General features: G+C 35.5%; 1 pseudogene; it reads left to right on the plus strand.

The window, feature by feature from the left end:
• The first annotated feature begins 13882 nt into the window (after positions 1 to 13882).
• LOC125596836 lies at positions 13883 to 15350 on the plus strand (annotated as a pseudogene).
• The last annotated feature ends 1449 nt before the right edge of the window (positions 15351 to 16799 follow it).

Here is a 16799-nt window from a genome sequence, read left to right on the forward strand (position 1 = left end):
GATGAAAACAATCAAGAGTAATAAGAATAAAAATCAATATCATAAATGAATGAATATTAAAGGGTGAAGGACCCTAGGAACGGATCACTCTACTGGTTTTGTCTGGATATGAACTCTGGATGGAGAACTGGTGGATTGAAGGGTCGCACGAAGGTTGCGGAAGGCCTCCGATATTTTCGGCTTCAGTTGGTGCTTGATATGACTCACAAGTCCACCAAAAGAAGGGTCTCTAGTCGTTGCTTGATATGACTCACAGGTCCAACGATTTTGAGGAATGTTTACTTGGATATGACTCAACAAGAAACAAAGAAAAGTTCTACAAAGAACAAAGAGTTTCAACTCAAAACAAAGGGGAAAACTATCTGCTTTATTTCGTGGATCTTAGGCCCTATTTATAGGATTACAAGTTGTAAAGATCCAAAGAAGAATGTGCTAAAAATAAAACATAAAAGACCGAAAACAAAGACTTGACTAAATAAAGTATTTGACTGAAACTTGGACTGCCTCTTGATATAGCCACGACCATGACTTTGAAAAGTGAAGAATATGCTCCTGATATGGGCCAAGACATGTCCATTTGAGGTCTGGTCGAAATCCATCTTTTCTCTTAGCCAATATTTGATCGGTTTCTCCATTTGGCTCAAACAAGTCTGTTTTTTAATCTTTTTGAAAACCATCAAGCTCAAGGCTTTCTTGGACATTTAGAACATGGATAATCACCTTTGGCATGATTGAATTGGTCGTTGGTTCATCAGAAAAAAGGTTTGCCATTTCCAACTTCTCGGATGGTCTGATTAGCACTCGTCAATGTCGTCATCATATTTGGCTACCCTTTTTTCTAAAATAGAAAAAATCGCTATAGCTACGAATTTGCTACGTTATTTTCGTAGCAAAATAAAAACAATGAATTTGTTATGAACTTGCCACGAAGCGTAAAACGTAGCAAACCATATCAATTTCGTAGCAAAATTTGCTACGATATTGCTACGAATGTAAACGTAGCAACAAACTGCTACGATTTTGCTACGAATGTTATGTGGCTAATATGCAAAATATCTTTTAGGTACAATTTGCCACGAATATTTTGTGGGTATTACGAAATAGCCACAATTTTGCCACGAAAATTTCGTAGCTATTTGAAACCTTATATCCTAAACATGTTTCTAACCCTTAAACTTTAAAAATAAATTTTAAACTCTAATCTTTTCAGACTATAACCTCAAAATTTTAAAGTTAAACTCAAATTTAATCACTTTTAAAATAACTTCTGAAATTTTAAATTTAAACTCAAACTCTATATTACAAACCCTAAAATCTATATATAAACTCTATACCCAAATCATAAATCTAAACAGTAACTCTAATATTTTCCAAGTTTAACAACAAATATCAACTTATACTCAAAATTTAATATTTTTAAAAAAATTAATTCCAAAATTTAAATCTATACTACTTCAAACACTATATTCCAAACCCTATAGTATAACTCTAAATATTATACCCCAAATCATAAAGTCCAAACACCAAAACTTAAACATAAATACTAATCAAATTTTTTCAAATTGTATTCTCAAATTTTACTCTAAACCCCAAACCTAAGACTCCAAATAAACAATCATAAACATTAATCTTATATTTAAAACTTTTAAATTAGACTAAACTTTTAACTTTAATCATAGTCATTAATCAAATCCTATATTATAAATCTATTATTTAAATTTAAATTCATTTGTTTAAACCCCATATAAACCCATTTATATATAAGTGAACTAGAAGCATATTTGATGACCAAAGAAAAAGAATTAACAGCTTAATTCTGATTGGGCCAAAAAAGTGAGGCGTGGATCACCATTCTTTGAATTTTACGCAGGTGGGCAAAAAACCCAAACCAAACCAACTGAAGTTAAAACGATCCAAATCAAACCGTGATCTTTACATAATCCAATTGATTCATGTTTTACTCAACCCGAATGGTTTGGTTTGGTTTGGGTTCAAACCTAACCAAACCGAACCAAACCAATAATCCAATATATATATATATATGTTAACATATTGTAAATTTTAGTTAAAGTTTCGTTTTCCATTTTTTCTTAACTACCATATATTTTAAAAAAAAAATCAAATATGATTCAAATAATCCTAATACCTAAATATTGTACTGAAAACAAAACCTAAAAACTATAAGTATCTAAATCGTAGCCATCTCGTTTCGTTCATCTTCTCCAATTTTCATTCTCTAAATTATGTAACAAAGTTATTATAGGATCAATAAAAACAAAAAGATAGATGCAAATAGTCTTTTAGTTAATAGGATTTGGAATGCTTACAAATCTTTGTTACGCTAATTAGATTACAAATATTCTGCTCTTTACTTATTATGTATTTCTTCTTTTGACGTGGTTAAGAGTTTTGTCATCGAGCTTTAAATTGTTTTTTGTTTCATAGATTTTTAAAGAACCAAACTAAATCTAAACCAAACTGAACTAAACCGAACCAAACTAAACCCAAACCGAGTCCAAACCAAAGCTACTTTGGTTTTAATTGGGTTGAGTTTTATAAAACCCAAATTAACCAAACCAAACCAAACCCAAACCGAACCCGAAACTAAACCGATATGCCCACCCCTACTTTTTACAGTTGGTAATACTAATCTTAGGGGTCAGATTAATTCACTATTAATATTTTATGTTTGTATTATCTCTTTCTTCCTTTCTTCTTCCTCCACATGATTCTATACTTCTTCTGTACCTCTTCGATCTTCTCATCTCATCTAATCTCATCTCTTATCCTCTTCCCATCTCTCTTTCTCCTCTGCTCATCTTTCATTTATTCTTCTTCTATCAACCAAATGGATCTGAACGAAGAGGATCACCACCGTCAAGCTTCTCACCACCATGCTCCTTTCCATTCAGTTGCGTTCTTCACCACCACCACTGTCACGCTCGTCACCACCCCCACCGGTCACGTCTCTCTCTCTCTCTGTTTTGAATCTGATTTTTTTTGTTCTTGATAAAGGAAAGCGGAGGATGCACAGTAGATTGATGAAGGATGCAGAGGAGATTGATGGAGGAGGTAGCAGTGGTGGGTCGTGGGCAGAGCCGGCTTGAATGTTGAAGACGAAGAAGCTCGGTGAGGAGGCGGCAGGCAGCGGAGAATATACAGTAGGTTTAGATTAGGGTTAGGTATTTTTTAAATTTGGTTTAGTATGCTAAACCGATTTTTTTTCCTCAAATTGAAATTTATATATAAACGAAACCAACATACATCTTCAGAAGTTCAAAGATGACATACCATCTGGATCACAAAAACCACTCAGTCTCTAACCTACCAAGAGCGCTAAACCTCCCAAAAACTTTCAACCTCCAGAATAACCAAACAAAATATACTCCCTCTACTCTAATTGGCAAGAGATACTTCTTTCGTTTACAAAGAAATTGTCCAGCCACCGAATATGACCTGAGGCAACATAGGACTGTGTTAAACCAAGGTTAACCACACTCTGTGCGATGAAAGAAGCACATCTAACCGAAGCCAAAGCTTCCACTTTCAGTTCCCACCGTACAAAAACCTGCAACTCCTTCCTTAGATCCGAAGCTTCGTATTGCAAAGCCGGCCACAACTAAGGCTTAACCACCGCTTCAGACAGATCATCAAAAGTAGATGAGAAGCTCACCTTTTGATATCTAAGACTTCTCATACTTTCCACCACCCACAGAGAGACTTGAAGCTTAGCCTCCAATAATGTCGGAACAGCAGGGAGAGCTCTTCTACTGTGCTGTAGGACTCTGCCAACATCATTTCTAACTATCCAAGCCGCACCTGTATAAGAGCTCCCTTTTGACCACTCCATTCCTATCTCACATTTCACTCATCCTTTTGGAGGCGCAATGAATGGAGGACAGGCTTCAGGCGGACATACCGCTACCTCCCTCTCCATACTTCCCTCTATCTGTTGAGCCATGAACCAATCATCAGCTTCTTTATACGCTTTGCTCGCAATAACATCAGGCGTTAAGCTTTTTCCTTCAAAAAAAAAACCATTTCTATGCTTCCAAAGATACCATAGGATCCAAGGCCAAGCCCTTGAGATCTTAGGATCAACTTTCACATTCTTACTCATCGACAACATATAAGAGATATTCTCATAAATGGATCTCTCCAGCCATCCTCTCGGCGGCGTAGGGATGTACGAAAGCGCCCAGGTCTGTCTCGCTATATCACACTGGAACAAAACATGATTGGTAGATTCGCCTTCTCTCCCACAGACCTGACACCTTTCATCACATTTCATACCTCTCGCAAGAATAAGCTCTGATACCGGGAGAGCATCCGACAAGGCATTCCACAAGAACAATTTTATCTTAGGCGAGGTATGCACCTTCCAACCTTGCACCTTGAGATCATTAAGAGAAGGCTTCGCTTCAGCCAGCACCCGCAGCTCCTTGTTCTTCTCGTTTGACGCCAACCAGTAACCCGATTTTACAGTATAAGCACCCGACCTGTTTAATTTCCACACCCAAAAGTCATCTCTCGTAACTACTGGTTGGTTCCTCAGCAACACTTCAATATCCGAAGGAACAAATATTTCTTCCAGCGCTTGGTGATTCCATCTTCTCGCCTGAAAGTCAATCAGAGTCCTCGCTTTAAGATTAAGATCAAACGTGCAGTTTTTGATCCAAGGAGCTCTAAGCCCATACCCATCTCGCTCATCTTCAAACCACTTATCACACCACACATTGATTGAATTCCCATCCCCTACTCTCTTCTGAATCCCCTTCCGTAGCAACTCTCTCCCAAACAGCAAGCTCCTCCACCCATAAGATGGACGGTTTCCAAGTTTCGCCTCTAAAAAATCAACCTCAGGGAAGTATCTACTTTTCAGGAACCGAGCAAGAAGGCATTGAGGTGCAGATAGCACTTTCCACGCCTGTTTAGCAAGAAGCGCTTGGTTAAAAGCCTCAAAATCTCTGAAGCCCATACCTCCGATATCTTTTGGCAAACACAGTTTGTCTCATGCTATCCAGTGCACCTTTCTCTTATGTAAGTCAGACCCCCACCAGAAATCAGCCATAACTGATACAATTTTACCACAAACTGTCTTTGGGATTTTATAAACTGACATGGCAAAGACCGGCAAGGCAGAAGCTGCGACTTTGAGTATAATCTCCTTGCCACCTTGAGAGAGCTTCCGTAGGTACCAAGCATTGAGCCGAGCAGTGACTCGTTCTCGTAAATAGCCGAAAAGGTCAACCTTAGAGCCACTGAAACACTCCGGGAGCCCGAGGTATTTGGAGGAGCCTCCTTCGTTAAATATTCCCAGCACCTGAGATATAGAATCTATTTCCTCCTGCCTCACCAATCTACCAAAAGATATCGCCGACTTCTGTACATTAATGGCTTGACCCGTGGCTTTTCCATAGGTCCGCAAGACAACATGAAGGACCCTCGCTTGCGACTCCGACGCCTTGCACATGAAGAGGCTGTCGTCGGCAAATAGGAGATGATGGATAGATGGACCATGCTCTGAAAACTTTACACCACAAAGCTGCTGGTCCTTTTCTGCCTTGTTTAACATATGAGTTAACCCTTCCGTGCACAACACAAAAAGGAACGGAGATAGAGGGTCACCCTGGCGAATCCCTCGTTGCGGTTTTATGAGGCCAAAAGGTTGATCATTAATCAACACCGCAAAAGACACCGAGGACACACATGCCAAAACAAGACCAACCCACTTCTGATCAAATCCTAGAGCTTCTAGCAGTCTCCTCAAATAACTCCATTCAATCCTATCGTAGGCCTTTGACATATCCGTTTTTACCACCATAAACTCCTTTTCCACCTCACGATGAGAGCGTAAAGCATGAACCGCCTCATGAGCAATTCCAATGTTTGATGAGTATCTCGGCTACAAAAGCCGACTGGTTGACCGAAATAATATCAGGCAGCAAAGGTTGCAGTCTGCGCACCATTATCTTCGAGATAGTCTTATAGAGGACCGAGCACAGGCTGATTGGTCGTAAGTCACTCATCAGCTCAGGATCCTGAACTTTAGGCAGCAAACAAATGTGGGTAAAGTTCCAATCATCCGGCATTACCCCAGTGTTGAAGAACTTCTGAACTTCTGCTGTTACTTGCAGACCCACAATGTCCCAGTATTGGTGAAAGAACAGCCCAGTCATACCATCAGGTCCAGGCGCACTAGAAGCTTTGATACTAAACACGGCATCTCTGATTTCTTCACGAGTAACATCAGCCACCAATCTTTCATTCATAGCAGCCGTGACACGAGGGACCATGTCTTGAAATATCAGCTGGAAACTTGATGGGTTCGAAGATTTGAACAAAACAGAGAAGTAGTCCACAACAACTTGAGCTTTTGCTGCCTCCGACCATTGCTCAATCCCATTGATATCCTTAATCTTGCTTAAGAGTTTCCTTGAGCGATCAGATTTCACTGAGTCGTGGAAGAATTTAGAATTCCTATCACCATGACGTAGCCACCGTTCTCGACTTCTCTGCTGCCAGAAAATTTCCTCCTCTCTATAGGCCTTGTACAATTCTTTCTTGATCACCCTGATAGCATGGAAGCAAGGGTAGTTCCTAGACTCAAACCATTCCAGACGGTGTTCAAGTAAGTGGATCCTGTCTCTTGCATTAAATACCCTCGATTTCTTCCAACGACTCAGAACACCTCTGCAGTCTCTTAATCTTTTAGACACATTCCGGTTCTCAGCACCAGCACTTCTTGTACTCCAAGTCTCAAGGATTTTCTTTTTAACCATGGGTTGAAAGAGAAACTTTTTATCGAACCTGAACTGACCCTTGAAGGCTACTTGAGAGGACTGGAGATTCAACAGGACCGGCCTATGATCAGAACCCCGCTTGTCTAGGAATTTCTGATTGGATCCAGGAAACAGTCGCAGCCATTCCTTGTTCCCAAACGCTCTATCCAAACAGCATTGGATCCATTTTTTCCATCTCTGCCCCGACCAAGTGAACCTGTCTCCAGAAGACTCCAATTCCTCCACGCCACACGCTGAGAGCATATCCCCGAAAGGCTGAAAAGACTCTTCAGCTCTAACATGCCCACCCAATTTCTCATTATTATTCAGAATTTCATTGAAATCACCAACCAAACACCATTGCTCTTTCCTACCAACTTCAATCCTGCTCAGCCTCTCCCAAACAATACTTTTCCCTTCATGAGAAGGCTCACCATATATACACGAGAGAAAAAAAAACTAAATTCCCCAAACTGAACATGCATATCGATCAGATTCTTATCCGCATACTTAATATCCAATTTGATGGTGCTTTTCCAAAATAGAGCCAAGCCACCACTCAAACCTCTAGGATTCACCGTGAAAACTCTGTCATAACCCAACCACTCCTGCAAATCAACCAAAACATCTCTACAATTTTTTGTCTCCATTAAGAACATTATCTCCGGAAAGTAAAGTCGCCTGAACTCCCGAAGACGTTGAACGGTCAGATCTTGAGTACGCCCCAAGCCCCGACAGTTCCAACTCAGTATGCTCATTAAAGATTGGACAGTCCCTCACTTGGGACTACCTTTAGGGATTTGGACCTCACCGAGATTAGAAGTTCCCCTTCTTCAATCTCTACCTTTCTCTTCACTCCTCCTACGATTAGTTTACCAGCCGCCTTGCTTGTAGAAGCCGCTCCTTCAATGAAAGGCTCCCCAATAGTTCTCAATTTCCTTTTAGAGTTTGGAGGGCGTCTTCTTTGGTAAACCTTCTTCTTGGTCCCGGAAGGAGCACAAGGTTCCGAGAAACCCGTGCTAAACACCGTTGAACCAGACGAAAGTGCCCTAGCATTAAAGCCAAAATTAGCATCTTCACTCTCGGTAAGGGCCATTGGCTTCGGTCCTAACCTCATCGCCATTCCCGCACCAATGGCCGAAGCCATCAGTTTTTCAGATGCAGGGACTCCAGCGCTACTTCTGAGCCGCTTAACGTTCTCTTCATAGTTGAAAACGATCCCCTTCCCTTTGTTCACGTCATACGAGATGATAGGAGGTGGTTCCTGTCTAAGGACCATCCTCTGCAACATAGGATCTTGTTCCACTTCAGCTACAGACTTTCTAACTCTGTCTTCCCTTATGAATTTGTCTTCTTCTGAAGCCAAAAGCAAGTACTGCCTCATTTCATCCATCACTTCCTTCGCAAATTTAGGCCTACCAGTAAGAGAAATAATCCCCACCTGATCCTCCCTGAGCACACCATAGAGGGGATCATTTTCATTAAGAACCGACTTCTTCTTCTCCAGCTCTTTAGCAACCACTTGACGTCGTGCCATAGCCTCATCTTGTCTCTTCCTTACCATGAGAGGACAAATTTTTTGCTCATGATTTAATCTCTGACAAGTAAAACAGCGTTTCTGAATTCTTTCATAATCAAAGTGAATTGACCACGACTTGCCTCCTTTAGTAGTCACCATCTTTGCCATTCTAAGAGGCTTAGCTACATTGAACCTGACCTGTAGCCTGATAAACGGTTGAGTCTGAGGTTTCGAGGGAACAAAAACTATCTCTTTAACTTCACCCACAAGTTCACCCAGAGCCATAATGGCTTCCTCCGTGTAGTAGCTCGTTGGTAACTTGCTTATTCGCACCCAAAGCGGAATGAACTGCAGATAGTCATCTGGGGGTTCTTCAACCCACCTTTCGATCACAATGACCCATTCATTGAAGGTATGGACCCCTTTCTCCAGAACCTCCACCAAATCATGCTCAAAGTCGAAGAAAAATTGAAAACGCTCTTGTGAGAGAGCCACACCACGACATTTACCTTCCTTTTGCCATTTTCCAGGCATCCTCCAGATAAGAGAAGACATTTTTTGACATTCAGGGTTAAGAACTCTCCCCACAATGCTTAGCAGATTCTTTTCGTTCGAACAGAAGCCCGGAAGATCCGGCATCTCAAAAGGCTCATCTTCTTCATCCAAAGAAAGAGCCATTAAAGCTCTATCCATAGCAACAGACATCTTATAGTCACTTGCAACCAACCAACCAGATGACTTAAAGGCGAAACAAACACCAGAACTCTGAAATTGAAAGCTTTTTCCAAAACGGATCTGAAGAACCCTATATCTTATCTTGACTTTTCGCAACAAAAGAACAATAAAGTACACCAAAGTGGTTACAAAGAGTAAAGCAAACGTGTTTTTCTTGCCAAATACCGGGACCCACACTCCACTAGCACTATTATTTCTAGAGAGAAAAATCGCCCATAAAAGGATGCCTCTGAAAAATGTTGATGCTAAACCGATTTTATTTCTTAATAGTTTGATAAATCGTTTTAAATTTTGTAAATCAATTTGATACATAAAATATATTTTTATAATAATTCTTTTATTTCGTAAATTATTATTGAATATTTTGTAATTTATTTATTTTTAATAATTTTTTTAAACAGATACGTTTTAGCCATGTTTATCTTCGTAGCAAAAATAGCTACGAAATCGTGGTTGCAAAAACATAACACCTTACTTCGATTTTGATACTATTTTTTTTTTGGCCGATGCTATAGTTACAATCCAATTTTTGTAGCAAATCGGCCATATAACTACCAAAATCAGTCTATATCTACGAAATGCGTAGCTATAACGATTTTTTTAACTAGTTAATTATCAACCCAAAATTCTGACCATCTATGATATATTTTTAAAAATATTTGCTTGACATCAAAATTTAGATTTCTGAAAACATTTAAAACATAAAATTAAAACAATTATTTATATATAAAAAATAGCAGATAATATAATTAAGAAAATAAAACATAAACCAAGCGTAACATGGACAAAACTTTAATTAACAGTAACATAATAATTGAATCGTTCACAAATTACTAACCTCATGTGAAAAGATAAAATTCATGTATTATTTAATTCTAAGATATGTAATCCTATTTAAAGATTTTCAATAATTCTCTTTTAATCAAAATGTAAACTAGAAATATAGGAGCTCCAGATGGAGTGCCCGCCCCTGGATTCGAGCCTTGGTCACTGCGCAAATTTACATGTGGACTACAGCACCCGAGACCGAAGACCGTTACACGTTGAGCCACATGGTGACGCTCTGGTAGCGTCTATGCTCACTTTGGTCTATAGTCTGGACCACCACGGTGGGGTCAGGATACTAGGTTAGCAAAAAACACTAGAAATATATTATTATAATTTTATTTAATATATATTTTCAATCCATTAAAATCAATTTCTTGTATTATTTTTATTTTATCATGTATTAATTAATGAAATGATTTTTTTTGTCAAAGAACTTGACAAAAAATACGTCTTTGTCTTTTTAATCCACGTAGCCACGTTTAAAAAAAATATTTTGAAAGCCACGTTTTTAAATTGGTAGTTGAAACCATATAAGAACAATTCTTTTTGTTATATTAATGAAATGATTTTTGGGTAATTGCAAAAACTTATTTTATTAGGTACTAGGGGCTGTCCGCGCTTCGCGCAGAATATTGTTTTATTGTTCTTAAATATGATTTTCTGATGATGTGATCAGTATTTATTTATGAAGAACATTATTTGATGTTTTATTATGTTATGTAATACTAAGTAATAAGTTAATATATTATTTGTTTGTTTTTTTAATAATGTGTTGTTGTATGTATAATATTACTTGTTAGCGGTGAATTGAGTTTTTGAGGTAAAACATATTGAATTTCAATAACTTTGTCTTTAGACATTTGTTGATCTTAAGATTAAAGGCGTCAAAATTGTATTTTAATTTTTCACATTTTTGAACAATACTGCACTCTCCCCCCCATCTTTTGACCTTTAACCATCACCATCTATGTATATCGTTTACTTCTCTGGTGTGCAGTGCTTTTCACCGTCACTGGAAAAAGACTCACCTCTGTGCTCTTGTTTTTATTCACTTTCTTTTTATGTGAGATTATCTGATATTTTTTATAGATTAGACATATTAGTTCCATATTGTGCGGTTCTTTCTACGGCGTTGTATGTTATTTCGGTCAATATTGGTCTTTTTTTTCCTTAGGTTTTGACTAAGGTTAGAAACTACATCTCGTTGGATTGGGTCAGAGTTTAGTTGTCATTGATGTTATTTTCTTCGTCGTTGGTTTGCCGTCAATAGTCTCTACTCGTCTTGGTTTTCAAGATCAAGATTTTGATGATCTGACTTCTATGCTTTTTTCATAACTCGAGGATGGCTCCATGGTTTTCTAGGTGATGGTTGTGTTTCCGGTGCTTTAGACATGCGTCTTTTTGTTTCGTGGTGACTTTGTTCTTCCGATGATTATTATTTCTCTGGTCCGCTTTTTTGGTTTTTTGTGCTTGATCGCGATACTTTGTGTTTTGGGAATTGTTTTATCTCATATTTTATCTTTTTATATTTTTCTGAAATCTGCTTGTTCTAACCATGACATTCTATGGTAAGATGAGATACGTTAATCTTTTTGTTGATTTTTTTTTCAGCTTCAAACCTTTATTGAGTTAGTGTTACTATGATATTTTATTTTTTTCTCTGACTGTGAAAGTTTTATGTTTAGATTATGTATTGCACTCTAATTTTTTCTTATTAGTTTGGTCATTTTATATTTTTAATAGTTAAATAAATATATAATTTATAAAATAAATAATAGAAAATGTTAAAATAATAAAATAACAAAAATTTATGTTATATTTAGCTGTGAATAAATTAAATATGTAAAATATATTTATTATTTTATTTATTTCTTTATTCATCTTAACTTTTAGTGAACAATAAAATAGATTATCAAGCTTCATACGATAATACTTAGTGCGAAAAAGATTGATAATTCACAATTAAAAAGTGTTTGGTCAAATTGCAATAATCTAAAAAAATGACCTAAAATATAAAAAAAATACATGGATGATACGTGTCGTAAAAGTTAACCACCACTTCTGAGAAAATGAGAAAAAATCATATATATATGGAAAGAAGGTGAAAAATCGATGTGCATTTTCTTAAAACCCGAACTTAGCCTTATAGATAAATATAGGTGTCTCTTTTTGTCTTTTGTTTAGCCATTTGTCTCTTTTCACCTTATTTCCATATACTTAATAAAATAAGCTTTTTACGTTAGTGCGTTATCTAGTTACCTTTTTTTAATCCGCATAGCCACGCTTTTAAATTGGTAGCTGAAGCCATATAAGAACAAAATTTTTGTTTAATTAATTAATGAAATATTTTTTTGTCAAAGAACTTGACAAAAACACGTCCTTGTCTTTTTCATCCACGTGGCCACTTTTATAAATTGGTAGTTGAAGGCTTGAAGCCGTATAAGAACAAAATTTTTGTTACATTAATTACTATATGATAATCAGCGCCTTACGCGGAATGAAATGATTAAATTTGTAATTTGTGAGATAAAAAAACATTGAATCTGATTAATTTGGATATTAGTTAGTTTTGAATTAATTGTTTTGGATGTTAGTGAGGAAGATATAGATTGGCGACGTTAATATGGTTGAAGTTTTTGATTTTATGATCATAACCGGAAGACTATATCTATTTATTTGGATTCATGTTATATGAAGTTTAGATAATACTGATGTTAAGCTTTCGTATCATATTCAAATTTCTAAACAGATGCAAAATTAAATCAATTCGAGATAATTGTTACCGAAAAAAGGAATTTAAAAAAAAATCATTTCATTACAATTTAGTTAATAGTAAAATGAACCATTAAAATACTATTTTTTTCGAAATTCCTATAGATTTAAAAAACTCACTTACGGTGAACATTTAACTGTATAGGTATTCACTTAAATTACACTTACATATATATAAACACATATATGTATATGTAAAAATAAAAAAGTGATTGATAAATATATAAACATACCATTAATTAATTTAGAAACAACTTTTTGGTCAATATAACAATCGAAAGTTAATAAGCTAACATAAAATTAATTAAAAATAAAATGGATTCGTCCTTTAATTTTTTTTTTCATATACAGAAAATCTAATTGTATACATAAACAATAAAATTAATACGTAATCTAATTGTATACATAAACAATAAAATTAATACGTATACAAATTGAGCCTGATGAATTTATTCTTATATTATGTTATAAATTGGCCGAATCATTTTTGGAAAGATGTTGTGATGGTACAACATCTTTATATATAAAAGATAGTTTGCTCTCTCCTGGTAAAGCCACCTCAGCATTCAGGTCACAAATTTGTACTCTGTGGTGCTGACACGTGTCACTTTAAAAAAAAAAAATCAAAACTGCTTAAAAGACTTTGGACTTCGGCTATTTTTCTTTATTTCACGATTCTATTCAAAGGTCATATTGGCCCCTTGATATATTCAAGTTAATTCAGCCCAAAACCTTAATTGAAACCTAAAAGCAAGATGTGTTCACGCGTCGTCTTCCTCGAACATCTTCGCTCTGATTCCTCTGAGACTGTGATTAAGTTAGTCGCTCATAGAGGTTGTTCAAGTTTCATAAACTCTTCCGTCTTCAGTCATGGAGATAATTACTTTCGTTATGTTTCTATGTCTATGTCGGCGTCTTTTTGTTTTCGATTCATCTCCTCTTAGGCTTTAAAACATGCATTGATTCATCGTCATTAATGAAGTCTTAACTATTTTGATTTACTGGATCCACGATTACACATTCAATGGTTCTTATCCCTCTTCCTAGCGGTGGATCTCCCATTATAAAAAGGTAAGGCCTCATCTCAGGAGAATCATCCTCACAATTCCAATTGCATTCTAAAATTTCTTTCTCTATATAATGACTAAACTCCGTTTTACTTGCTGAATTGAAATTCGGCTGTTGATCTTCCGTCGTCAAGGTGCGGCTGCTCAGAAACTGAAAAGCGCAACGCTGTGACGAGTTGATGGGAGATGACATAATCCTCTTCGATGATAAGGTATTTCATTCTTAAAACTCTTTAACAGGTTCTTTTTTAACTAGATGGGCGTTTTAACTCATATTTATCCAAACTTTTGTATTCAGATATTGATTTAAACTCTTTTGAATGAGAAATCTTGAAACTGTTTGTTGATTAGGCTTTTTTCACATGTGATTCTACTCATGCCAGCCACCGTAATGTCAACCGTCTCGACACCTTCCGGCACCACCGTCTCAAGGCGGGTACTCTGTTCACTGTTAGCGGATTCGAGGACGTCTCAACCGTCTCACCACCTTTCACTCTAACCTTGCTCTCCTCCCTCCTCTCGAGATCTTGCTCATCATGGTCAAACTCTCTTCTTCATCTTATGATTTGAATCAGCTTTGAAACTGAACTTTGATATTGGATTACAGATTGTGGAGTTTTAGTTCGTCTACGGAATTAAATTGTCTCCTTGATGTTATGTATGTTGTTTGATTGTCAGTAAAGTCTAAATGGTGTGTCTTTTTAACATAGAAAAATTAGATCTTGGATTTTTTGGGTTTAACCACAAGCGCAACATTTTCTATAGCTGTGTTTGAGAGAGATTTAGTGTGTATCCATATGTTTTCGATGCAAAAAACATATTTTTTTTTGCTATTTATCTGTGTTTAGAAAGTGGAGCATTACGTGGCTCTAAGGTTTGAGTAATGTTGGGTACTTTCACACTAACAAGAGGTTTGATGATGTGGAGCTTTGTGGTGATCATTTCTCTCGCTATTTTCCTTCCTCACCAATTCTCATGGTAAAATTTTGTATCCTTTGCACTCAGGTACATCAGTTGATTGAAGCACTAACTAGGTAACCATCTTATGCTCTTTTATTTTTGAACAACAAAAAGCTTGAAGCCTTATCAAATGGTAAAAATCGAAGGCATGTGATGCAGGTTGGTATTTTAAGGAAACAGCTTAGGCCTTTTTTTTTGTTCTCATACAGTTTTTTTGTGTACATACAACTTAGTATAGCTTGGAAATGAAATTTATAATTAGCCAATTATGTAAGGAATATTTATATATAAAGGTCACTCTACACAAGTATATTGTTATTGCTATATAAGAAATATACTGTTAATAATATAGGAAGTCTTAGAAGCTCGAATTCTTTTAGTATTTGCATTCATTATTTTTATTGCATCCTGCACAAATGCTGTCAATGTAAAGTTATAAAACATGACTAAACTGTCTACTTCAATTGTGTGCGCAACCAAACACTAAACTGATGCAATTTAATTTTGCTGCAGTTAATGTCAATTTTTTCAATTTTTTGTTTTTTTTTCTATATTACATGATAGCTTTCTGTGAAAGATGATTCTAATAACTGGAAAATGGTTGGAGCAGATGTAGGAAACAAATTATTCTCGAAAGAACCATCAGCCAATGTAATTTTGTTACATTACATTTCATCTGAGTCCTGAGAAATGCAAAGTTGTGACATATATTGTCAGATTACTTTTGATTATGTCTCCAAGTAAGCTATAATATATACACGACCTTAAGATGAAAATACATGGAAGACATGAAGTGCTTTCTCTATATTTCTCTAACGTGCAAGAATATTTTTCCCTAAAAATAATAGGAATCCTAAATAATAATTTTGGGAACAAGATCATTATTTTTTCCCTAAAAATATCATAGGAATCCTAAATAATAATTTTGGGATCACACAAGCAAGAATGAACTTCATGCAAGAAATATGTAATATTGGTATTTCAATGTAACTTCAAAAAAAGACACCAAATTGGAAACATTCGCAAATATATAGTAACAATCAAAACATCCGAATACAAATCCAAAAAGCAAATAAAAATTGCATACAAAAGAAAAGAATTCAAACAAAAAAATATTACATCCATACGCGCGAGACCGATTCTAGGCATCATGCATTTACGTTAGTACATTTTGAAAAAAAAACATACAATAGCCTTGCACTAATCACTATTTTTTTTATCAAATCACTATGTTATTTTGATAGAAAAAGGTATCAAATAATTAGCTATGTTTTGACCAAAAGATAAATAATTAGATATGTAAGAACACTTATACAAACACAGTTAAAAAATCTGGTTTAAATGTTAACTAATTCATTAACTAAACCAATTGGTTAAGCAAACCAGGTCATTACAGTTTTATAAAAAACATAAAATGCTTCTACTCATTTTTTCTCATTGAGAAAGCTTCAGTTCAAAATTTAACTAATTCATTAACTAAATCAATTAGTTAAGCAAATCGGGTTAAGTAAATTTTGTTGGTGTTATATATATAATCATAAATTTTTGAAAAATTTAAATATTTAAAAAAAAAATAAACTATTGGTTGTAAATTTAAGGGGATAGTCCATTAAATTACTTAGAGACTAATTGGAAACAAATGTTATAAATAGTTTTAAGTGAATTGAAACATTAAAACAATTAACCAATTAAACACCATAACTAAAATTTAATTAATTTTTTATCATTCTGCTCTTCACCTTATATATAATTTTCAATAACAAAAAATTGGATACAAATTTTTTTGAATAGCGTAAGACAAAAAGATTGAATAATTTAAAATTAGTTTATATTTGTCAATAGCTACTTATATGGTTATGATAGATTATAAAGTTTATATATATTAAAATAAACATACTAAATATATAATCAAAATTTAAATTTAAACAAAAACCCGGGCTAAATTTAAATTTAAACAAAAACCGGGCGTAGCCCGGGTCGACCCTAGTATATTGTATAATAGGGTCTGCTTCAAAAAAAATAAAGCCTAACATGTTTTAGTTTTTTTGGGCTCAGATTCTTAAAAAAGTTTTCTAAATTATGGCTCATAACATGGAAGTGATGTACCGAAGAGAAAAAAAAAACTATTGGTGTTAA

The sequence above is a fragment of the Brassica napus genome, unplaced genomic scaffold (genome assembly GCF_020379485.1).
Source record: "Brassica napus cultivar Da-Ae unplaced genomic scaffold, Da-Ae ScsIHWf_1307;HRSCAF=1866, whole genome shotgun sequence".
In the NCBI taxonomy this organism is placed as follows: Eukaryota; Viridiplantae; Streptophyta; class Magnoliopsida; order Brassicales; family Brassicaceae; genus Brassica; species Brassica napus.